General features: G+C 37.8%; 1 protein-coding gene and 1 long non-coding RNA gene across 7 annotated transcripts in view; one reads left to right on the top strand and one right to left on the bottom strand.

The window, feature by feature from the left end:
- DPH6 (diphthamine biosynthesis 6) overlaps positions 1-21,659 on the top strand; it is a 456,227-nt gene that overhangs the window by 424,910 nt on the left and 9,658 nt on the right. The window lies entirely within an intron of this gene.
- LOC113607982 (uncharacterized) overlaps positions 14,980-21,659 on the bottom strand; it is a 103,893-nt gene continuing 97,213 nt past the window's right edge. The window contains exon 4 of one of the 3 annotated variants that reach the window (XR_003428163.1): positions 14,980-15,087. This is a non-coding gene — a long non-coding RNA (uncharacterized LOC113607982). The remainder of the gene's footprint in view (positions 15,088-21,659) is intronic. The other 2 variants (XR_003428162.1, XR_003428164.1) reach the window with 2 other exon arrangements.

Raw genomic sequence — 21,659 nt, 5'->3', positions numbered from 1 at the left:
AAATATAATAGTTATTAAATTTAAAATATTTATTAAGAAAAAATTTTTTTAAAACAAACGGACGGATAGAACTTTAGGACAAATGGTGGAAGCAAAGCTGTACAGACAAAATCTCACACAGAAGCATACACATACACACTCACAAAAAGAGGAAAAAGGGAAAAAAATCATAAATTGTGCTCTCAAAGTTCACCGCCTCAATTTGGGATGATTCGTTGTCTATTCATGTATTCCACAGATGCAGGTACATCAAGTTGATTGTGGAGCTTTAATCCGCTGCTTCTGAGGCTGCTGGGAGAGACTTCCCTTTCTCTTCTTTGTTCTCACAGCTCCCAGGGGCTCGGCTTTGGATTTGGCCCCGCCTCTGCGTGTAGGTCGCCGGAGGGCGTCTGTTTCTTGCTCAGACAGGACGGGGTTAAAGGAGCAGCTGACTCGGGGGCTCTGGCTCACTCAGGCCGGGGGGAGGGAGGGGCACGGAGTGGGGCGAGCCTGCGGCGGCAGAGGCCGGCGTGACGTTGCACCAGCCTGAGGCTCACCGTGCGTTCTCCCGGGGAAGTTGTCCCTGGATCCCGGGACCCTGGCAGTGGCGGGCTGCACAGGCTCCCCGGAAGGGGGGTGTGGATAGTGACCTGTGTTCGCACACAGGCTTCTTGCTGGCGGCAGCAGCAGCCTTAGCATCTCATGCCTGTCACTGGGGTCCGCGCTTTTAGCTGCAGCTCACGCCCGTCTCTGGAGGTCCTTTAAGCAGCGCTCTTAATCCCCTCTCCTCGTGCACCAGGAAACAAAGAGGGAAGAAAAAGTCTCTTGCTTCTTCAGCAGGTCCAGACTTTTCCCCGGACTCCCTCCCGGCTAGCCGTGGTGCTCTAACCCCTTCTGGCTGTGTTCACACCGCCAACCCCAGTCCTCTCCCGGCGCTCTGACCAAAGCCCGAGCCTCAACTCCCAGCCCAGCCCACCCCGGCGGGTGAGCAGACAAGCCTCTCGGGCTGGTGAGTGCCGGTCGGCACGGATCCTCTGTGCGGGAATCTCCCCGCTTTGCCCTCCGCACCCCTGTTGCTGCGCTCTCCTCCGCAGCTGCGAAGCTCTCCCCGCTCCGCCACCCGCAGTCTCCGGCGAAGGGGCTTCCTAGTGTGTGGAAACCTTTCCTCCTTCACAGCTCCCTCCCACTGGTGCAGGTCCCATCCCTATTCTTTTGTCTCTGTTTATTCTTTTTTTCTTTTGCCCTACCCAGGTACGTGGGGAGTTTCTTGCCTTTTGGGAGGTCTGAGGTCTTCTGCCAGCGTTCAGTAGGTGTTCTGTAGGAGTTGTTCCACGTGTAGATGTATTTCTGGTGTATCTGTGGGGAGGAAGGTGATCTCCGCATCTTACTCTTCCGCCATCTTCCCCTCATCCCACAGATACTTTTAAGATGCATCACTTAACCAGTGAATGGACCTACCTGGTTGTCCAGTATTCATCTCACCATCTAGCACCTCAGTACTGTTCAGCTTTGTTTTTTACTTATTTTCAACAGTAACTGTCATGAAGATTTATGAAGAAAATTACTCAAAAAGAAGACTAACTGCTAAGGCTGTTGACAGAAATAAAAAGGAAGCAAAGTAATTTGGGGAAATAATGTTTCTGGATCAGATGTGTAATATGAAAGAATTCACAAAACCTTCTACAAAGAACAAAAGAAAATTATTTTAGGGAGAAACCAATTCATCTCCCAACCAATGCAATAGTTGCACACCATGGGGAAGAAAGGTCAATGAAAGTTGAATTTGTTTCCTCGGTGTTAGGAGGCTATGTACCAGAAAGAACTATCAATGCAAAAATAACTAGGGAGAAAGCCAGAAGTCAGAATAAAGTCAGAACAAACATTCCCATAATATATAAAATTGGGGATTCACAAAGGTCCCCAAATATCTTTGTAAATGTCAGGGGTCTACCGCACTGTGTAAGATGCTTGAATATGACATAATTTTTGTTATTCAATGTGAATTTTTAAATTTTTATTTTATATTGGAGTATAGTTGATTAACAATGTTCTGTTAGTTTAAGGTGTACAGCAAAGTGATTCAGTTATACATATAAATATTCTTTTTCAAATTCTTTTCCCATTTAGGTTATTACAGAATATTAAGCAGAGTTCCCTGTGCTAAACAGTGGGTCTTTGTTGGTTGTCTATTTTAAATATAGTAGTGTGTATATGCCAACCCCAAACTCCCAATTTATCCCTCCCCCACACCTTTCCCCTTTGGCAACTATAAGTTTGTTTTCCAAGTCTGTGAGTCTGCTTCTGATTTGTAAATAAGTTCATTTGTATCATTATTTTTATATTCTGCATATTAGTGATATCGTATGATATCTTTCTCTGTCTTACTTCACTTAGTATGATAATCTCCAGGTCCATCCATGTTGCTGCAAATGGCATTATTTCATTCTTGTTAATGGCTGAGTAATATTCCATTGTATATATGTACCACATCTTCTTTATCCATTCATCTGTTGATGGACATTTAGGTTGCTTCCATGTCTTGGCTATTGGAAACAGTGCTGCAATGAACATTGGGGTGCATGTATCCTTCGAACTATGGTTTTCTCCAGATATATGCCCAGGAGTGGGATTGCTGGATCATGTGGTGGCTCTATTTTTAGTTTTTTAAGGAACCTGAATACTGTTTTCCAGTGGCTGTACCAATTTACATTCCCACCAACAGTGTAGGAGTGTTCCCTTTTCTCCACATCCTCTCCAGCATTTATTGTTTATAGACTTTTTGATGACGGCCATTCTGACTGGTGTGAGGTGATATCTCATTGTAGTTTTGATTTGCATTTCCCTAATAATTAGCAATGCTGAGTGTCTTTTCATGTGCCTCTTGGAAGATCTAAATAGACATTTCATACAGAAGATCTGTATGTCTTCTTTGGAGAAATGTCTATTTAGATCTTCTGCCCATTTTTTGGTTGCGTGCTTGTTTCTTTTATGTTGAGCTGCATGAGCTGTTTAAATTTTGGAGATTAACCCCTGTCGGTTGCATCATTTGCAAACATTTTCTCCCATTCTGTGGGTTGTCTTTTCATTTTGTTTATGGTTTCCTTTGCTGTGCAAAAGCTTTTGAGTTTAATTAGGTCCCATTTGTTTATTTGTGTTTTTATTTTTATTACTCTAGGAGATGAATCAAAAAAAGATATTGCTGAGATTTATGTCAGAGTGTTCTGCCTATGTTTTCCTCTAAGAGTTTATAGTATCCAGTCTTACATTTAGGTCTTTAACCCATTTTGAGTTTATTTTTGTGTATGGTGTTAGAGAATGTTCTAGTTTCATTCTTTTTCATGTAGCTGTCCAGTTTTCCCAGCACCACTTATTGAAGAAACTGTCTTTCCTCCATTGTATATTCTTGCCTCCATTGTCATAAATTAATTGACCATAAGTGCACGGGTTTATTTGTGGACTTTCTATCCTGTTCCATTGATCTATAAATCTGTCTTTGGCCAGTACCATACTGTTTTGATGACTGTAGCTTTGTAGTGTAGTCTGAAGTCAGGGACCCCAATTCCTCCAGCTCCATTTTTCTTTCTCAGGATTGCTTTAGCTATTTGGGGTCTTCTGTCTTTCCATATCAATTTGAAATTTTTTGTTCTAGTTCTGTGAAAAATGCCGTTGGTAATTTGACAGGGATTGCACTAAATCTGTAGATTGCCTTGGGTTGTATAGTCACTTTGACAGTATTGATTCTTCCAATCCAAGAACATGGTACATCTTTCCATCTGTTTGTGTCATCTTCGATTTCTTTCATCAGCATCTTATAGTTTTCAGACTACAGGTCTTTTGCCTCCTTAGGTAGGTTTATTCCTAAGTATTTTATTCTTTTTGATGTGATGGCAAATGGGATTGTTTCTTTAATTTCTCTTTCTGATCTTTTGTTGTTAGTGAATATTTTTTCTTATTTTTTATTTTGGTAAAATAAAATTTACCATTTTACCATTTTACCATTTTTAAATGTACAGTTCAGTGGCATTAAGTGCTTTCCTATTGCTGGGCGATCATCACCCTATCCATCTTCAAAACTTTTTCATCAACCCAAACTGAAATTCTGATTTCATTAAACAATAATTCCCCATTCCTCCCTCCCTCCAGCTCCCTGGTAACCACTACCCTACCTTCTGTCTCTCTGAATTTAACCATTCTAGGTACCTCTTATAAGTGAAATTATACAATTTCTCTCCTTTATGTGTGTGGCTTATTTCACTTAGCATAATATCTTCAAGTTTCATCCATACCGTAGCATGTATCAGAATTTCATTCCTTTTCAAGGCTAAATAATATTTAATTGTATGTATATATCACATTCTGTTTATTCATTCATCCACTGATGAATATTTGAGTTGTTTTCACCTTTGGTTATTATGCATAATGCTTCAATGAACATTGGTGTACAAATAGCTGTTTGAGTCTCTGCTTTCCATTCTTTAGTGTGTATACCCAGAAGTGGAATTGCTGGATCAATGGTAATTGTGTGTTTAATTTTTTGAGGAACCTCCATGCTTCAACAGAAATATTTTAATAGAACTAATGAAGTTAGTATAATGGTAGCTAAGCTTAAATTTAAACAATAATTATCCCCACTACTGATTTTAGTAAACTAATTAAAACAAAAATCACATCCACCCTTTAATAGCCCTTATTTGCTGGTGCAAACATCTTGCACACATTCCATTGTTTCTAGACCAGATGTCTATAGCCGTATGTGTTTTTCTCTGTCTCTCTCTGGAAGCTGTCCATTGATTTTTCTTGGTGATTCATGGCCTCTGATTCTAATTAACTCTATTTTGATGGCAGAAACCCAAAAGTTGGAAAATTATCCACTGTGAAACTTGCTCATCAGAATTTAGGTTCACATTTTCTTTTGCATGTAATTTTTACTTATTTCCTCATACAAGTCAGAAATAAATGACAGTTATGATCGTGGTCTGTTAACTTTTGAGAGTTTATTTTGCAATGTTTTCTGTCCACATTTTTAAGGAAATAAATTACTTAAATGGTTAGGGATCTTTTCTCCTTCTTTGATTATAGCATTGTCAGTTGTATTTGGGTTGGCCAAAAAGTTTGTTCGGGTTTTTCATGATGTTACAGAAAAACCCGAACAAATTTTTTGGCCAACCCAATATTTTCAGTTGGTTTCCTGAGTGTTTTAATGTAACAATACACATATTACCCATCATAAAGGCTTTTCAGAATCCTTTCAGATCAAAAGCCCAGCTCAAGTATTCAATATCCATTAAAGTTAATACATTTGCAAAAAATAGTTTTTGACCTCAAAGTTTGTATAGGAATCAAATGTCAGACAGGCTGTTTTGTGTCTCTCATTAATAGCAATACTGTGGTTTGTTTTAATACAATAATGTCAGTGATGAAATATACAGGAAAAGCAAGGAATTAAAATAAATTTTAGTGAAACTTTTTCCCTAACCTATTTTAGTTATGCATTACACTGCGGCCCAGTAATGAACCAGATTTCTGGGATAATATTTACTTCACCCTGGAAATATGTGTAGCATTACATGTTGTGATAGTATAATCAAATTAGATGTAATATTCTTATTCTGGGGCTGTGATAGTATATTACTCCAAATTTGAAATCTGCTTAATTTTCTTTGCTTTAGAGCCTTAAATCAACTCAGATCTATAAGTGTGTAGCTCCGTTTATTCTGAACAAAATATAATTTCCTTTTTAGGGAGAGAGTGTCTTTAAAAGGCTCATTAATAAAATCCTAATGAGGTATCTCGGACTTAGGAGAATACTCATGTCATTTTTATGAGTTAAGTACAAAAAGTTATAAAATATACAGACAAGATTTCCTATCAAATACTCAATAGCAAAATGTTCCTGACAAAGTCAGAACATTCTAAAATAGTTGAAAACTTTTCTAATGCCTTTGAAAACACCAAAGCAATTATGCTGATACTTTATGAACCAAAAGACTTATTTTCTCATTGTGACTTGAGTTCAGCTGACACACCTTTAGAAAGAGAAAGTGGCACTCCTCATTGGATTTGTAGTTCAGGTGGCCTTATGACTTTAAGGATATAAATGTTCTATTTCTAGAACCATGTAAATACACAAATAAAATACATGCCAATTTACAAAATGAAAGGACTAGTTGAAGAAATGTAAATATAAGAATATTAATAGGGATCCAAGGCTGAAACTAAAATATATATATATATATATATATATATATATATCAGAATATGGATAAATAATCATTGTAATAAGAACAGAACTTGAACCCAACAACAATAAAATTTTACCTAAGGCTATTTGTTGGCATAAAATTGAGGATCACTGATAATAGGAAGCATAAGAAAGGCATAGAAATTTTGGAGGCTGTTAAAATCCTCAAAGGTCAAAATGCTTTTTTTTAATTTAACAACAAATCCATTCTCCAACTAGGCTCACACATGGCCTTATGCCTGTTGCAGTTTCAAACTGGCAGCTTACAGTTTATTACTGGCATATGAAATACTGATAGAAATAATCACAGAATCATTGATCTGCAAATAACCTCAAGAAATTCTGTTCTGCCCCCCAAACAGGAAGACACCTAAACCATTTAAGACAAAATAGCAACTCTCTAGTTTTAGAGGTCTTCAGGAGAGTTGCTGCAGTTCTTTCTGTTCAAAGGTGATTTAATACATTTACCTGTTTTGCTTTGTGTCCCCTGAGTTCACAACATGAGCTACAATTATGTCTAATTAAACCAGCTTAGAAAGTTTTGCTTTCTGCATTTTCTTTTTATTTGAGCCTCAAAACTGCTGAGCTGATTTTAATATTGGGAAAAAAAAAAAAAGCCTTACTTACTCCTAGGCTGTAACCCTGCATGACGAATTCCAGCCCAGAGCAACATTTTATGATCCAGTGTCAAGTTCTCGAAAAATGAAAAATGAGAGGAAAGAGAGGCTTAACTGTAACATGGATACATTTTGGACTGGATGTTAGCCATTTGAATAAGGTGTGTGTGTTTAATCATAAAAACTGTATTTTCCTTTTCTGGTTTGAGCATGCAAAACCTGTTATTTTCATAATCAGGGCCAAATGTATTTTGTACTCTGAAATTGAACCAGAACTCAAAAGGGGGATGAAAGAGCATTACCCATGCAAGCAATAGATTTGAGGCAAGTTTTAATTGAAAAGAAAAATCCCACCACCTATTCATTTTTAAAGCATGAGCTGCATTCAACACACAAATCCTTCATTATTCATACGTGGAAGTACGTGTTTAATGATTAAGTCTCTAAGGATTTATTTGATAGAATAATCTAAATTTCTTTTTTTAAAAAGAGGCAAATGAAATGTGGTTTTTAATTCTTTAAAGGACAAGTTACAAAGCATGTAAAAATATACCACAGGCTATTAGTTTTTAAAACTATATCTACAATTTGCCTATCCATTGGTTTGTTCATCTGGATATCAGTAACATACAGACTTGATCTAATAATGGCTAATTATGCAGTTGTTTATCAGCTCATTTGAAACAGTTTGAGATTCAGTCTAGCTCAGCAAATTACTGTGCTTAAGGCAGTTCCTATATTCTAGAAAATTATAATATCCCCAGAAGGCAAAGAATTAATAAAAATCCTCTTTTGTAAAAGATTATCATTGCAGAGCAAATGGAGCACATCTTTTCTATCCTACTGCATTTAATATTCTCATTTTTTCCCTGAAACTTTGATGGGGAGGCAATGAGAATATCTCTGTTTTATTAACTTATTAAGAGGCATATTTATAGAACTCATGCACTATATTGATTCCTAAAGGTGTGGCACTGCTAAGAGCCAATAATCACAGAAGAGCAGGATAATTCAATTTGTTATCCCAGAATGTTTCTGAAATTTGGTAGAGCCCAAATTTTCACCCAGTTCAGAAAGCCTGGGTATTTAACTTCTGTAAGCCTCAATTTATTCAACTGTAAAATAGAGGTAATAACAAAAGACAACCTCTGAATGTTGTTAGGAATAAATGAGACAGTGAATGCAATGCACATAATACAATGCCTACATATAGTAAATAATGTTAGTTTCGGTTATTATTATGGTTATGGTTAGTATTATCATTATCTCTTGTGGATCAGGAATCAAAGACCTATGCATTTAATTAGCCTATATATTTATATAATTATATATAATTAGCCTTATACTTTACAATATAAATATTTTCATATCAGCTGCAAGTTTAACATGAACTTTCTGCTCCAGCACTTTTTAACCCAGAACTGCTTCAACAAGCTAACATCAAACCAGCCAGAATAGGTGGGCTACTGCTATACAAGATAAATCTTGTACACCTAGGCTGTACTTTGGAATCATTCCAACTTCATAGTAGCTGGGCTTGACAACATAGTATTTTAAAAAGCACTTGATGCTGCCTCTATTGAACTGTGCCAAAGAGTTCTGAACTTTTTCTTCATGATTCAGATTTTGTTGTAGATTTTGCCACCTTCATTTCCTCCATATTGGATCATTACATCATATTTTAAGAAGAAAAAAAATCTTTAAAAACGATCCAGATGCCTTAGTTGGAACATATGAGACTATTGCTTTATAACGTTATTTGCACAGAATACCTGTACCACTTCATGTACTTTGTAAACCAGGACTACTTTTGGACTTCCTGGTAAAATTCAATGTGCTACCTTTAGTTTATAAATATGGTTGAAGCCTACATAGATATATACATATATATAATTTTTAAAAACAAACTACATCTTCATTTGTATATTTGAAGAACTAAGTTAATAAGTGTTCCCTAAAATCAAAAGTCAACCCTAAAGGTAAACTTTGGAACTGATGGTGACTCAATTTCCCAATTCCTGGCTTCTAGATAGCTCTGCTTCTCTTGGTTCAAGAAAACAACTCGTAATGCAGAGCATTTCAACCTGGTGGAAATGGACACACTATTGAGCTTTTTCTGCCCTAGTATGTGAAAAGCAGACTATCCAAGCATCAGGGACAAACTACAGAAGTTAGCTGCTCTTTACTTCATTCTATATCCAGTGTTAAACGTTTAAAATTTTAAAACATGCAAAGACTTTTTAAATGTTAAAACATGCAAGCCATTTTTCTTAAATTTAAAAACACCCAGGAATAGCCTCTTCTTTATTATTCCTCAAAATTTCCTAGGGAAAATGGAATCCAGTACAGGGGATACATATGAAGAAGAGAAAAATGAGACCACAAAAATTAAAAATCCATGTAGGGTGCACCCAATGTTCATTGCAGCACTATTTACAATAGCCAGGACATGGAAGCAACCTAAATGTCCATCAACAGAGGAATGGATAAAGATGTGGTACATATATACAATGGAACATTACTCAGCCATAAAAAAGAACAAAATAATGCCATTTGCAGCAACATGGATGGACCTAGAGATTGTCATACTGAGTGAAGTAAGTCAGACAGAGAAAGACAAATATCATATGATATCACTTACATGTGGAATCTAAAAAAATGGCACAAATGAACTTATTCATAAAACAGAAATAGAGTCACAGATGTAGAAAACAAACTTATGGTTACCTGGGGGGAAAGGGGGTGGGAGGGATAAATCTGGAGATTGGGATTGACATATACACACCACTACATATAAAATAGATAACTAATAAGGACCTACTGTATAGCACAGGGAACTCTACTCAAAACTCTGTAATGACCTATATGGGAAAAGAATCTAAAAAAGAGTGGATATATGTATATGTATAACAGATTCACTTTGCTGTACACCTGCAACTAATACAGCATCGTAAATAAACTATACCCCAATAAAATTTTTTTTAAAAAACTCAAAAAAAGAATACAACATTGTAAATCAATTATATGCCAATAGAAAATAAAATTAAATTAAAAAAAATTTAAGTGGATACACAACATTGTAAATCAACTATACTCCAAAAAAAATTTTTTTAAGAAAAAAAATCCATGTAGGGTGCAGAAGCTAACAGCTGTAAAAAGTGAAAACTTGCTAGAAAGCAGTGACTCTGGAATGCATGTTTACTCTGTAGACTAATGAGACCTCAGCATTGTGGAGGAGAATGTTTTGAGCCCTTTCCATTACTAAAAACTGTTAAAATGGGTTATTGTGACTCTGCTTATTATAGAGGTGGTTTAGGAAAAAGCTAGCCTGGAGAGGGTAAGGTGTCTTTCACCAGAGGTTTCCAGAATCCCAATCAAACCCATTGGCATGGGGCCATGAAAGTACCATCTTTTCATCACTACCAACACAGCTGTGGTTGTGCTGTTGTTATTGTTTAATCTCTCCATGTTCAGCCTGCTATAATCACCGTAACTCACCCTAATGTTACACGATTAGCACCCTCAGTTGTGGTGAAAATGAAACACCACTCACATAGCGTCTGTGACCTTTCACCCCTCATGGAATGGGTCAGCATTGCATTCACTGAGAGACAAAATGCAGAAACCCACACGGTGCTGCCTGCACTCTCTCAGGCTGGGGAATCAATGGAAATTTCACTTTTCAACTGTATGTGTTGATCCCTCAGCAGCCATACTATGAAAGTTCAATTCTTCCACTTAATTTATTCTCATCCTGTGATTTCAAAAGAATTTTGTAAAGTATTGCTGTAGTGCCTTAATGCAGAGGCAAAGTATCATTTTTAACAGGCAAAAGTTCATCAATTTCATTCACACCATAGTCTGTAAATTAACTGAATGTTGGACATATTAAGAGGTTTGGAGAATTTGATGTTTCTTGGTCTTACACTGAAGAGAGTACAGATGTACTCTCATTCAACTCTCAGTTGTTGAATGACAACAACTGGCAAGAATGTACAAGTAACTAACCGTCATCTTTTTCTAAAAGGAAGACATTTCCTTCCATGCTAGAGTCCTAAGTTTTGTGGAACATTGATAGTAAATACTACAGAAATCTGTTATTAATTTACAGACCTTTTAGATCATAGCAGCAATTAGAACTAGAAAATTATTTCCTGACAACTAATATGGCAGGGTGAAAGTGGTAAATTTTTAAATATATGAAAGATTAGGCATTTATAGAATGTTTCTATTTATCACACCTATACTTTTAACCAGATTGACAATATGTGGCATGATGAGTTTAATTTTCTACAGCACAGTACAGACTCTCTGCATTTTTTCTAATTACCATTTCCTACATGTCAGCTCAAATAGGAATAGACTCACTTGGTTCAGCTCAATTTCCACAGCCTGACAGGCATTGATATCAAAATTAATTCCAAAATGAAACTCATAAAAGAAAATCCTATTTGACAAAAGAACTACTGGGCTTGGATCACAGTTGCACTTGCATTGTGAAGTCCCATTTTTATTTTTATTGTATATAAAATAATGCCAAAGGAGAGACTGAACACCCAGAGAGAGTTCATTTGGGGCATCCTGATAGTATCTGCCATACACAAGTAAAGCAGAAGCCATTTTTATGACATCTTGAGAACCTGAAGATTGAATTACAGTTTTAGTAATCATCAGTTCCCCTTCTCCAGTGTCACTTTTTGGTAATATATTGCATAGAAAAGATTTATGGTTCCAGTTTTATAAGCTTGCAATAAAAATATAACAACTGTTGTATTAAATTATTTAAGTTGTAAACCATTGTGAAAAAGGAGAAAAAGTTTTATTGACATAGAGGCTGAAAAACTGATTATAATGGAGAGAAAAATGTATTGTGCTGATTATTCCCAAGATTTTCCCTAGTTTAGCATATTGTACATCTTCAAGATATCTTTCAAATCAAGGTCTGGGTATATAGGGGTTTTTTTCATTTGTTGCTTATTTAGAACTGGCCATGGTGAAAGACAAACAACACCTATATAGTTCCAGGTACCAATTTATTTTAGCAGAGTTGTGAGTGCAAATAAAGTAAGGAAAAAAAAGATAATATAGAGAGACTTAAGGTTAAGTAAAAGATGCTAACTGAAAGAAATCTAAATATGAAATGACTACATTTCTCCAGAGCAATATAGACCCAAGAGATTGTCATGTCTTTCCAGAATTTTTTTTTTAATTTTATATTGATTTTACAGTCACTCAGTACTACTACTTTCTAGCATACTATACTATTCTGCTGCTGTGTACAAAAGGTACTAGGCTAAGGTGTTTTCTCTTCTCCAATGTTCCTCCATTCCTCTAATAGGTCTTCCCTTCTAGTGCCAGACTTCTTCCAGAGCTTTCTGTCCATAAGGTGCCTCCTTTCCCTTGAATTTCGAGGCCCCACCTAGGAATCTTGGAGCATTCTCTGGCTTGGTCAGAATGTTGGCATTCCATACTTTTGCACTCCCACACTCCATTCTCTCTCTGCCTCCACGATTGCTGGATATTGAAACAGCTCAAATCAGCCACCCACACCCATACCTACCCTCCCTCTCACACACACAGACACAAACAGATACCTCTTGGCCACCTGGAAGATAAAAGGGATCCCCTTGACTAAATAATCATATTTATTTCTCTAAAGGAAATTAGAATAAGGAAGTCTCGTACTTCCACCTGGTAAATCAAATCATACAGAGGATGCACGGTAACGATGGGTTAATAGATCCTTTAGTCTTGTCCACAACAATAATTCTGGCCCTCTTACCTGCTACTACAGATGTTTTCTCTCTCATCTAGACTCAACAATAACAAACTGGCCACAGTCTCACTTTGATGGTGATGGTAATCATAGGGTAATTTCTATGTGCCAGACCCTATACATTAACTTATTTAATCTGCACAACATCCCTATGAAATAAGTATTATTCTGATTCTACAGACATTTAAGTCTTGCTCAAAATCACATAGCTAAAAAGTGTCAGAATTGCAATTCAACTTAAGCACATGGCATACACATGCTTACCAACTATACTATATTAATGTGGAATGATTCAATGTCTAAGGCATCATCACCAAAAGGAAAGAGTAGGGTTAAAAAGAAGTGTGGGGCTTCCCTGGTGGCACAGTGGTTAAGAATCCGCCTGCCAATGCAGGGGACACGGGTTCGAGCCCTGGTCCGGGAAGATCCCACATGCCACAGAGCGACTAAGCCCGTGCGCCACAACTGGTGAAGCCCACACACCTAGAGCCCATGCTCGGCAACAAGACCGCAATGAGAAGCCCACACACCGCAACAAACAGGAGCCCCCGCTCGCCACAACTAAAGAAAGCCCACGCGCAGCAACGAAGACCCAACGCAGCCAATAAATAAATTAATTAATTAAAAAAGAAAAGTGTGGAAGACCCAGTGTTTCTCTCTGGTTTCTCCTATTCACTCCCTTGTCATACATTTGTTGAGTACAGGTAATGTGCCAGTCTATCCTTGATCTGAGGATATAAAGATGAATAACATACAGTTACTGTCCTCATTATCCATTGAGAAGGAAAACCAGGTAAACAGTTGTAGTTCAGTTTGATGTTGTAATTGAAATGTATATAAGGTATTATGGGAGGACTGGGAAGAAAATAAAGCCCAAGGAATGCAATGCTTTTACTGAACTTATTGACAGCCTATCTCCAGGAGAACAGTAGATTCTCTAAGGGAGAATCCAGAAGAGTTCCATCCTCAATTGAGAAGTTTTATGAAAGTAACTGTCTGCTTCCCCTTCCCTACACTAGGAAGGAAAAACACTTAACTAGGTCAACTCCATTCATTTCCTTGAAATCAGAGGATCTTCCTTCTTCCTTCCACACCTACAGCTCTATGAGCCAGGAGGACTCAGATCAATTTGGAGCAATTTTTGTCAGCAATCTGGAATTGGCTACCTCCCTGACATCTAGAATCCCTGAAGGTACATTGCTTGGTTTAATTAGAACCTCCTACATCTTCACTTCCAGTTCCACAGCAATGAGACTTGAAGTTAAGTAGCCATAGACACATGGATAACTGGTAATTCCCTTGACCCCCTCCAACACATGATCTCTATTATTGAGACATTCTACCAAGCTGGCTTCATTGTATATACATGACCCAGGGGTAGAGAACCATGCTGTTTCCTCCACAACATCCAAAGGTTACCACGAGCTCCCTCTGAGAATACTTCAGAAAGCACTAGATACTTCCTATTCTTTATATTATTAAAAACCATGAACTTGAATTCACAGTACAGCAGTCAGTATAGGTACCAGTCACTATGTTTAGCTTCCTCGATGTATAGTGTCATAGGAAAGCCAGAAATTGAAAATACCTTAGTAAGGAAAAGCAACAAAACTTCATAAATAATCCAGGATAGCTAAAATCTCTTTTCTTTTGTCCTGAGTAACCAGGGTTCTTTCTTTCTCTTCTAAATAAGAATGGCTAATATCTTTGTAATAAAACTCTATTAAGTTTTCAACCAAGCCAGGAAAGAAACAGGGTGTTTGGCCCCTGGCAACAAAATCTATGGTACTACCGCTAGAAAGATCTAGAAAACAAGGTTACCTAACTCACCTTGAATAAAGAAGGCTATTAGGAGCTTCAGCCACATTGAGGTCTGAAGGAAAGAGCACCTTCAGATCTTTGGCCTAGTGTGATGAGCTCAAGTAGCCAAAGATCAGGGCCTATGCACTACCCAGCAGATCACTATGGATGCCCAGGTTGAGATTAAAGGCCTCCTAACGACTGAGCGAGTGAAGGATAATCATCTAAACCAAGAACTGCTAGGAACAATATTTCTTCAGAGAAGCCATCTGTCTGGAGGACCTGGACCTGGAGTTTTTACTTAATGGGAAAAGATAAGAACATTATAACCTGCACTTTATTTATTTTAATAAATTTACTTACTTGTTTTTTGTATTTTGGGCTGTGTTGGGTCTTCGTTGCAGTGTGCGGGCTTCTCATTGCGGTGGCTTCTCTTGTTGCGGAGCACGGGCTCTAGGTCCGTGGGCTTCACTAGTTGTGGCATACAGGCTCATTAGTTGTGGCTCGCAGGCTCTAGAGCGCAGGCTCAGTAGTTGTGGCGCACGGGCTTAGTTGCTCCATGGCATGTGGGATCTTCCCAGACCAGGGCTCGAACCCGTGTCCCCTGCATTGGCAGACAGATTCTTAACCACTGCGCCACCAGGGAAGCCCCTAACCTGCACTTTAGAAAAGACCTGAAAAGCAAACAAAGGAAGGAAATTCACACATACAATCTTTAGAAAAGAAACATTTCTCCAAAGGAAAGAATATATAATAGTTTGAGGCAACCAATCAGGGATTAGCTGGTTTCATTTGCAGGAAAATGTCATACAGAGATAAATATTCAATAACTGGATACAGCAGGCCTTGAAGATAGCAACCATTGTTGTTTACCATAGGAGACTATAAATATTAACATATCTATGAATAATAACTAGCACTGCTGATAATGCAATAATTTTTCACCTTACATATACCCTCAGACAAGCATGATAGTGTCTTTGAATGTAAGAGACAATGAGTCTATGTGAAGGACTTAGTTCAAAGTACTGGTTTGTTTTACACCAACTGTCAAACAGGCCTCTCAAAACTCCTCTAAGTATTAGAAACAGTGACCTGGGGGTGAAAGGCTTGTAGCCCAGGAACTGATCCCTTGAGCCACCCAGATATCAATCCCTGACGATTTTGATTAATCCATGCTGACTAACCAGATTTGAATCAATAGAAATTATCTGTAACAAGAAACTAATTGTGTATTTAGTAAGTTCAGTGAAATTTTTGGTGGCTTTAAATTTATATGGAAAAGACCCTATTGACTTTTGAAATCAAAATTCATACCACCTTAAGGCAATATTGCCTTGGGTTATAATAACTTACGGTGTTCTACTTTCTCTCTTGAGTAATGTATGGTCTGAAGGCATCGAATCTGTTTACTCATAAACTATGAAAATTCTTTCATTGTTGTTTATGGAGACTTTAGATCTATTCACATAATGTAAAAAAGCTCATAACATGTACCTCTATACCACTTTCATACACCATCCCTGTTTAAATGAAGCAGCAAATCACAGCCAATTTCAAGCAACGTTACAATCTCAGCTCAAATTATGCAGTGGCTTAGAATAGTAAAAAGATGTCCCTAAAGTTGCATCATCTTTAGGAGACAGGAGACCTCAGGTGTTGGAGAGCTGCTGAGAGGCAAAGTGGATGAACCAATGAACCAGTGCTGAATTTATATTGTACTTTTCACACAGGAAGATTATCTAGGCCTCCAGTACACCTACACGTGAATGCACGTGTGACATCTAACTCTTTTCACTTCATTTCCTTATGGACCATTTTTCTGGAAAAGAAGATGGAAAATTTCAGCCAGCCACAAATGGACTGAGACCCACCAATCTCATTTCACATTGAGCAGGTGTCCCAGACAGGGTTTGAAACCAAGCTACAAAGGTGAAAAAAAAAAAAAAAAAGAAAATACTATTAGAGCTAAACAGATGGCCCTTCGTAGGAGCTATGGTACCAACTTAAGCTGGGTTTGTCTTAGTATCTAGAGTAAAGCCTTGCCTCATAGTTCTTTGCAATTCAATATTATTAAAATCCTCTTTTTAGCACAAACTGCTAACATATCTAATAGAAGGACCTTACTAATCATTTCTCTCGAGGAGGAGGAAAAAAGTCTAAAGGCCAGAGCTTGAGGTCACAGGTCTATGAGGGAAGGCAGCAAGGTCTGTACTTTATCAAATGCAGGAACCACAAGAAGCCTTCACCTCTTAACCAGGGTGCTCTTTTTGTGGCCAAAAACAGAACTGTTCAAACCATTCTTTGCCTTAAGTGGATAAAAACCCCTTTGAATATTCACCAGAACCCTCTAGCAAGCCTGCATTCCTTATATTAAGGATTTTAAGCAGACTATTGGTATTTGTTCTGAATAGTTGCACCACTGTACCAAGCACACGTAGGGCAATAGGTGAAAGGGTAAAGAGCCCTTGTTTAATAGAATTTACATGCTGTGTGAGTCTCAACTGTTTAGCTGCCTGATAGAATTTTTATAAAGCCTAAAATAAATATCCATAAACTTAGCAGATATGCAGGAGAACTAAAAAACTGCTTGTTTTATTTCTTCAAAGGTCACACTCTTCCCATGACATAACAGTAAATAGCATGATAAAATGCCTTCAATATATCATAAATTATGGAAAATAACCATTGACTTTTCTAGATAGTTTGGGATATAAATACTTGGGACATTAATGTTATAGATGCTTTTCAAATATGAGCAAGAAGTATTGCCAAACTCATACTGTTCAAATAAATCATGAATGTGATAAAAATTAGAATGATATTGGCCACACTTAGAAAAAATGGTTCTAGAATAGTCCAATTTACTCATAAAATACATTGGGTTAAAATTTCACAGATTTGAAAACCATTGACAGTGGACCCAGGACCACTATTGATATATCTGAAAATCTATTTGATTTTGTCCTCTGATGTCTCCAGATTATAAATTCCCTGGTTCAGTGGTACCACTTAAAGATTCAAGTAATGCCTCAGCCCACTAATGTGTTTACCAACTATCCTAACTAATATCATTTAAAAGAAATAACAAAGTAAAAGCATCCTTAAGAAGATACAACAGTAGTATCCTAGGCTCTCTTCAAAAATATTTATCTATTCTCTAATCCATATCTCCAGCCCTGACTTGTCACAAAGCCCCATTCCTGTGTATCATCTACATATAGCATATTTCCGGTTAAATTTTCCTCAGTATCTCAAACATTATAAACCAGGGGAAAGCAATCTATGACCTATGGCCAACTTTGGCCGGCAGCCTGTTTTTGTAAATAAAGTTTTCTTGAAACTCAGCTACCCAAATTCATTTATATATTGTCTATGGCTTCTTTTGCCCTACAATGACACAGCTGAGTAACAGAGATCATACAGCCCACAAAGTCCTTTACAGAAAAAATTTGTCAACCTGTTATAAACACAAAGGAAAACTTAGGATCTTTTCCCCAAGACATGTGCCTCTCTTCAGTTCCTACTACTATAACTCTAAGTTGGGGGCTTATCATGACACATTCATTTTTTTTTTAATTTATTTATTTTATTTTTTTGGCTGCTTTGGGACTTTTTTTGGTTGCGTTGCTGCAGGCGGGCTTTCTCTAGTTGCGGAGAGCAAGGGCTACTCTTCATTGCGGTGCGCAGGCTTCTCATTGCAGTGGCTTCTCTTGTTGCAGAGCACAGGCTCTAGGCGCGTGGGCTTCAGTAGTTGTGGCATGTGGGCTCAGTAGTTGTGGCTCGCGGGCTCTAGAACGTAGGCTCAGTAGTTGTGGCGCACAGGCTTAGTTGCTCTGCAACATGTGGGATCTTCCTGGACCAGGGCTTGAACCCGTGTCCCCTGCATTGGCAGGCGGATTCTTAACCACTGCACCACCAGGGAAGCCCATGACACATTCATTTTATGGCACAGCCTCCATTCTAGTTATATATTGCCACATAACAGAATACTCCAAAACTTAGTGACTTAAAACAACAACCATCACTGTTTTATATTTCTTGATTCTGTGAATCAGATATTTGGGCAAGATTCTGCTGAGCAATTGTTCTGCTCCATGTGGCATTAACAAGAGTTACTCATTGGAATTTATCTGGTAGCTGGCTTGTCTGGAGGGCTCAAGGCAGCTTCATTCACATGTCTGGTGCCTTCAATGAGGACAGCTGGACAACTGGATTCAGCTAGGCGCTTTTGCCTGCCCTACAGTCTCCAGTTTTTGCTTATCTGACACCATCATTCCTTGTGACTTTCAGTGTGTACATCTTCCCAATTTTTGAGTTTGTTGAGGATGCCTGTGCTTGTTTCCTGTTCCCCAGAGTTCCCAGCACAGTGTCACTCAATAAGTGTTGTCCTACTTAATAGGCTTTAACTTATGACCTATTTGCTTCAATATAGTATCTTCCAGGTCTGACTAATTCCTGTTATCAGGGCATCAGGGCTAGGATGATCTGCACTCCTACATCATCCTAAGTGAATTTAGGAGCGCTTTTCTGTTTAGTGCTACTGTTACCTTTTGCCAGCCTGGACGAACATGTTATAACAGACAGAGAGAGACAAAGTCATTTGAGGTGGGGGTGGGGGCAGGAGGATGCAGGGTATAATTCAGTGTCATCTATGCAGTAGATACCAAATAAATATTAAATGAAGACGATAAGCCCACATCAGGACAGATAGATTTGCGTGGAGAAGCCAATGAATGAAAATTTTAAACATGTCACAGTCCTTTGGACAATTTTATAAAGTATAATTAATTCTGGTATTGAAGAACAAATATAATTTATAACTCTTTAAATGAAATCATAATAAAGGGGAGAGAAAGTACTATAGAAAAGAAGTAGGTATAATTAGCTAATTTAAGATTCAATCTTTTAAGTATGTTCCACATTTCTTACGCTCTGGATCCATATTTTGTTTACTGTTTCCCCAGAACCTTAACAGTGCTGGAAACATGAAGGTTATTCAAGAAATATCTTGTTTGAAGCTATACTTGCCATGCTAGTATTCTATATGCTGTAAAACCAAATTAAATAGATGGTGTTCCTGCCATCTAGTTGCAAAACTATCTGAAGAAAGGGACTATTTTAGGCAAAATTGTTCCATTTGGGGGTTATATTTTGCAAAGTAACTACAAATAAGAAAGTTTGCTGTTATATTTACTGCTTTAGAACCAAAAAAAAAAAAAAAAAGCATATCTATTTTGGACCAGAATATGGCTCAGTTTGAGTTTTTAAGGTCTGGTATACCTGACTTGGTTTCTGGTGTTCTAAGATAACATCAGAAGGAGCCTTGCCTTCTCTTACAGAAAAGCCTAATGGCTAGCTAATTTTGAAAACGAATTTCTTCCCTGCTGCTCTCCTTAACCACAGAGACAGTCATTTGAATGCTTTACAAAAAAGGCCTCAAGCCTCCTCGTGTTTCACCTTTTCATTGCTCTGCCGATCATTTAGAGGGCAGACTTGTTCCAGACAGCTTTAATTAAACGGTACCAAGGATGCAGATAGATGTCAATGGAAATGATCCATAACATGAGGCTAAGCATGTATTTAACAGTGTTCCATCCAGTTCAATCACCTTCTAGCATTTCAGTGGCTTTATATTCATGTAGCAAAGAATGAATGTGTATGTGTGTTTTTTTTAATCCATCCCATTAGTGGCCATATGCTTGCGCTTCACTGGATACAAGAACTGTCTGCAATCTGCCAGGGATTTAGGGACATCAATAATTTGTGAATAGTCATGTTGGTACTGGTCGAAGGGTTAAGTGCTCTGCACACCAGGGGCACCTCTTAGGGGATTTGAACTCTTAGTTGACTGTTAGGAACCTTATCCCCTGTGAGGTTTCCTACTACATGCTGCTTGTCAGATGCATCCAGCTGTAGCTGGGAAGCATTATTAGCTCTGGGATTTAAAGATCTGTGTTAAGTACTGATAGAATGGTGTCTTTGAGTTAGAAAGCTGGGAGAGTACATTGTGGCAAACTCAAGGAGGTTTTCATGTTCCATGTTTAGGATATATTCTTTCCTTTTGCCTATTCTTTCATACAGTCCTCGTGGCTAGATAACACAGCATCCTTTTGAGAAAGAGTTTATGTTTAACACTTGTTCCTACAACTTCCTGGTAGATTCTACTGTATCAGCCAAAGTAGAAAGATAAATGTCTCTTTAAAATAAGAGAAATTTTGCCATGAAAAGCTTTTCTTCCCATTTCCCTACCAGAGGGTGAAGAATAGGTAACATGAGTGAATTTTGAAGTTTGGTCTTCAAAAATTTTTGAAGTACTGGTCTTGCATGAAGATTTCTCAAATAGAGTTATTTTAATACTGAAAGCAACAGAGATTTTATAAAACCTTTTGCCTTATGTGCTAGCCTGTAACTTCATGTATACCTAAGCCTCGTCTGTCTTACTCACTGTTGTAGCCCCAGCACTTGGCCCAGTGCCTGGCAGATAGTAGTTAATAAATGCTTGCTGGGTGAAAGGATGGATGGAGGGAGGGAGGGAGGGAGGGAGAGATGGGAGAAAGGGAGGGAGGGCAGGAAACACTTGGGAAAATACTTTTGTACGTCTGACCTGCATGCAAGTAGTTGCTCTCTAGTATTTTCTAGAAGCTGTTTTGGATGTGGCAGTGGATGTTTAGCCATAAAACATGTTTCAATAGTTTTAATGAATGTGGATTTCAGAGTAAACTTACACTATTATGACCTCTTAGTAATACCAGCACTTAGTTTTCTTGTTGGGTAAATTATAGGAATAATTATGTTGTGATGACAGGTTTCCAGATTATTTTTTCTACCACATACCTAGATGTGATTTTGTTTTAATATGACTGAATACTACCAGAGTAAGGCATGTTGCAGTTTCTTAAAGGAGGGTAATGATGATTAAGCACAGGGATCTTTAGTCTTTCTCTCCTTAAATATCTAACTGATCTTAAAGACAGAGATAATTTGTCTAGTTGACAGCTGATATTCTATGTGTGTTTGTTTCCAGTAATTCCAGCCTTCTTACCCTGGAGTAGTTTTATCCATCCCTTAATTGTCCCTAGCTGATGTACAGAAGGTTTTTTTAAACTTCTTAACTGCACAATGAGGCCTCAGTGGACACCTAGATTGTGTCTGCTTGGGAAGATGCCAAGCACTAATGAGTATTTTGTTTAATGTAATGGAAACTGAAAGTGCATGGGTCTTCCTTGACTGATCAATGCCCACT

This window comes from Aethalodelphis obliquidens, unplaced genomic scaffold (genome assembly GCF_003676395.1).
Source record: "Aethalodelphis obliquidens isolate GAN/ISIS:26980383/991018 unplaced genomic scaffold, ASM367639v1 scaffold51, whole genome shotgun sequence".
Taxonomy (NCBI): Eukaryota; Metazoa; Chordata; class Mammalia; order Artiodactyla; family Delphinidae; genus Aethalodelphis; species Aethalodelphis obliquidens.
Note: the sequence above shows the minus strand (reverse complement) of the source record. Positions and strands in the feature narration are given on the sequence as shown.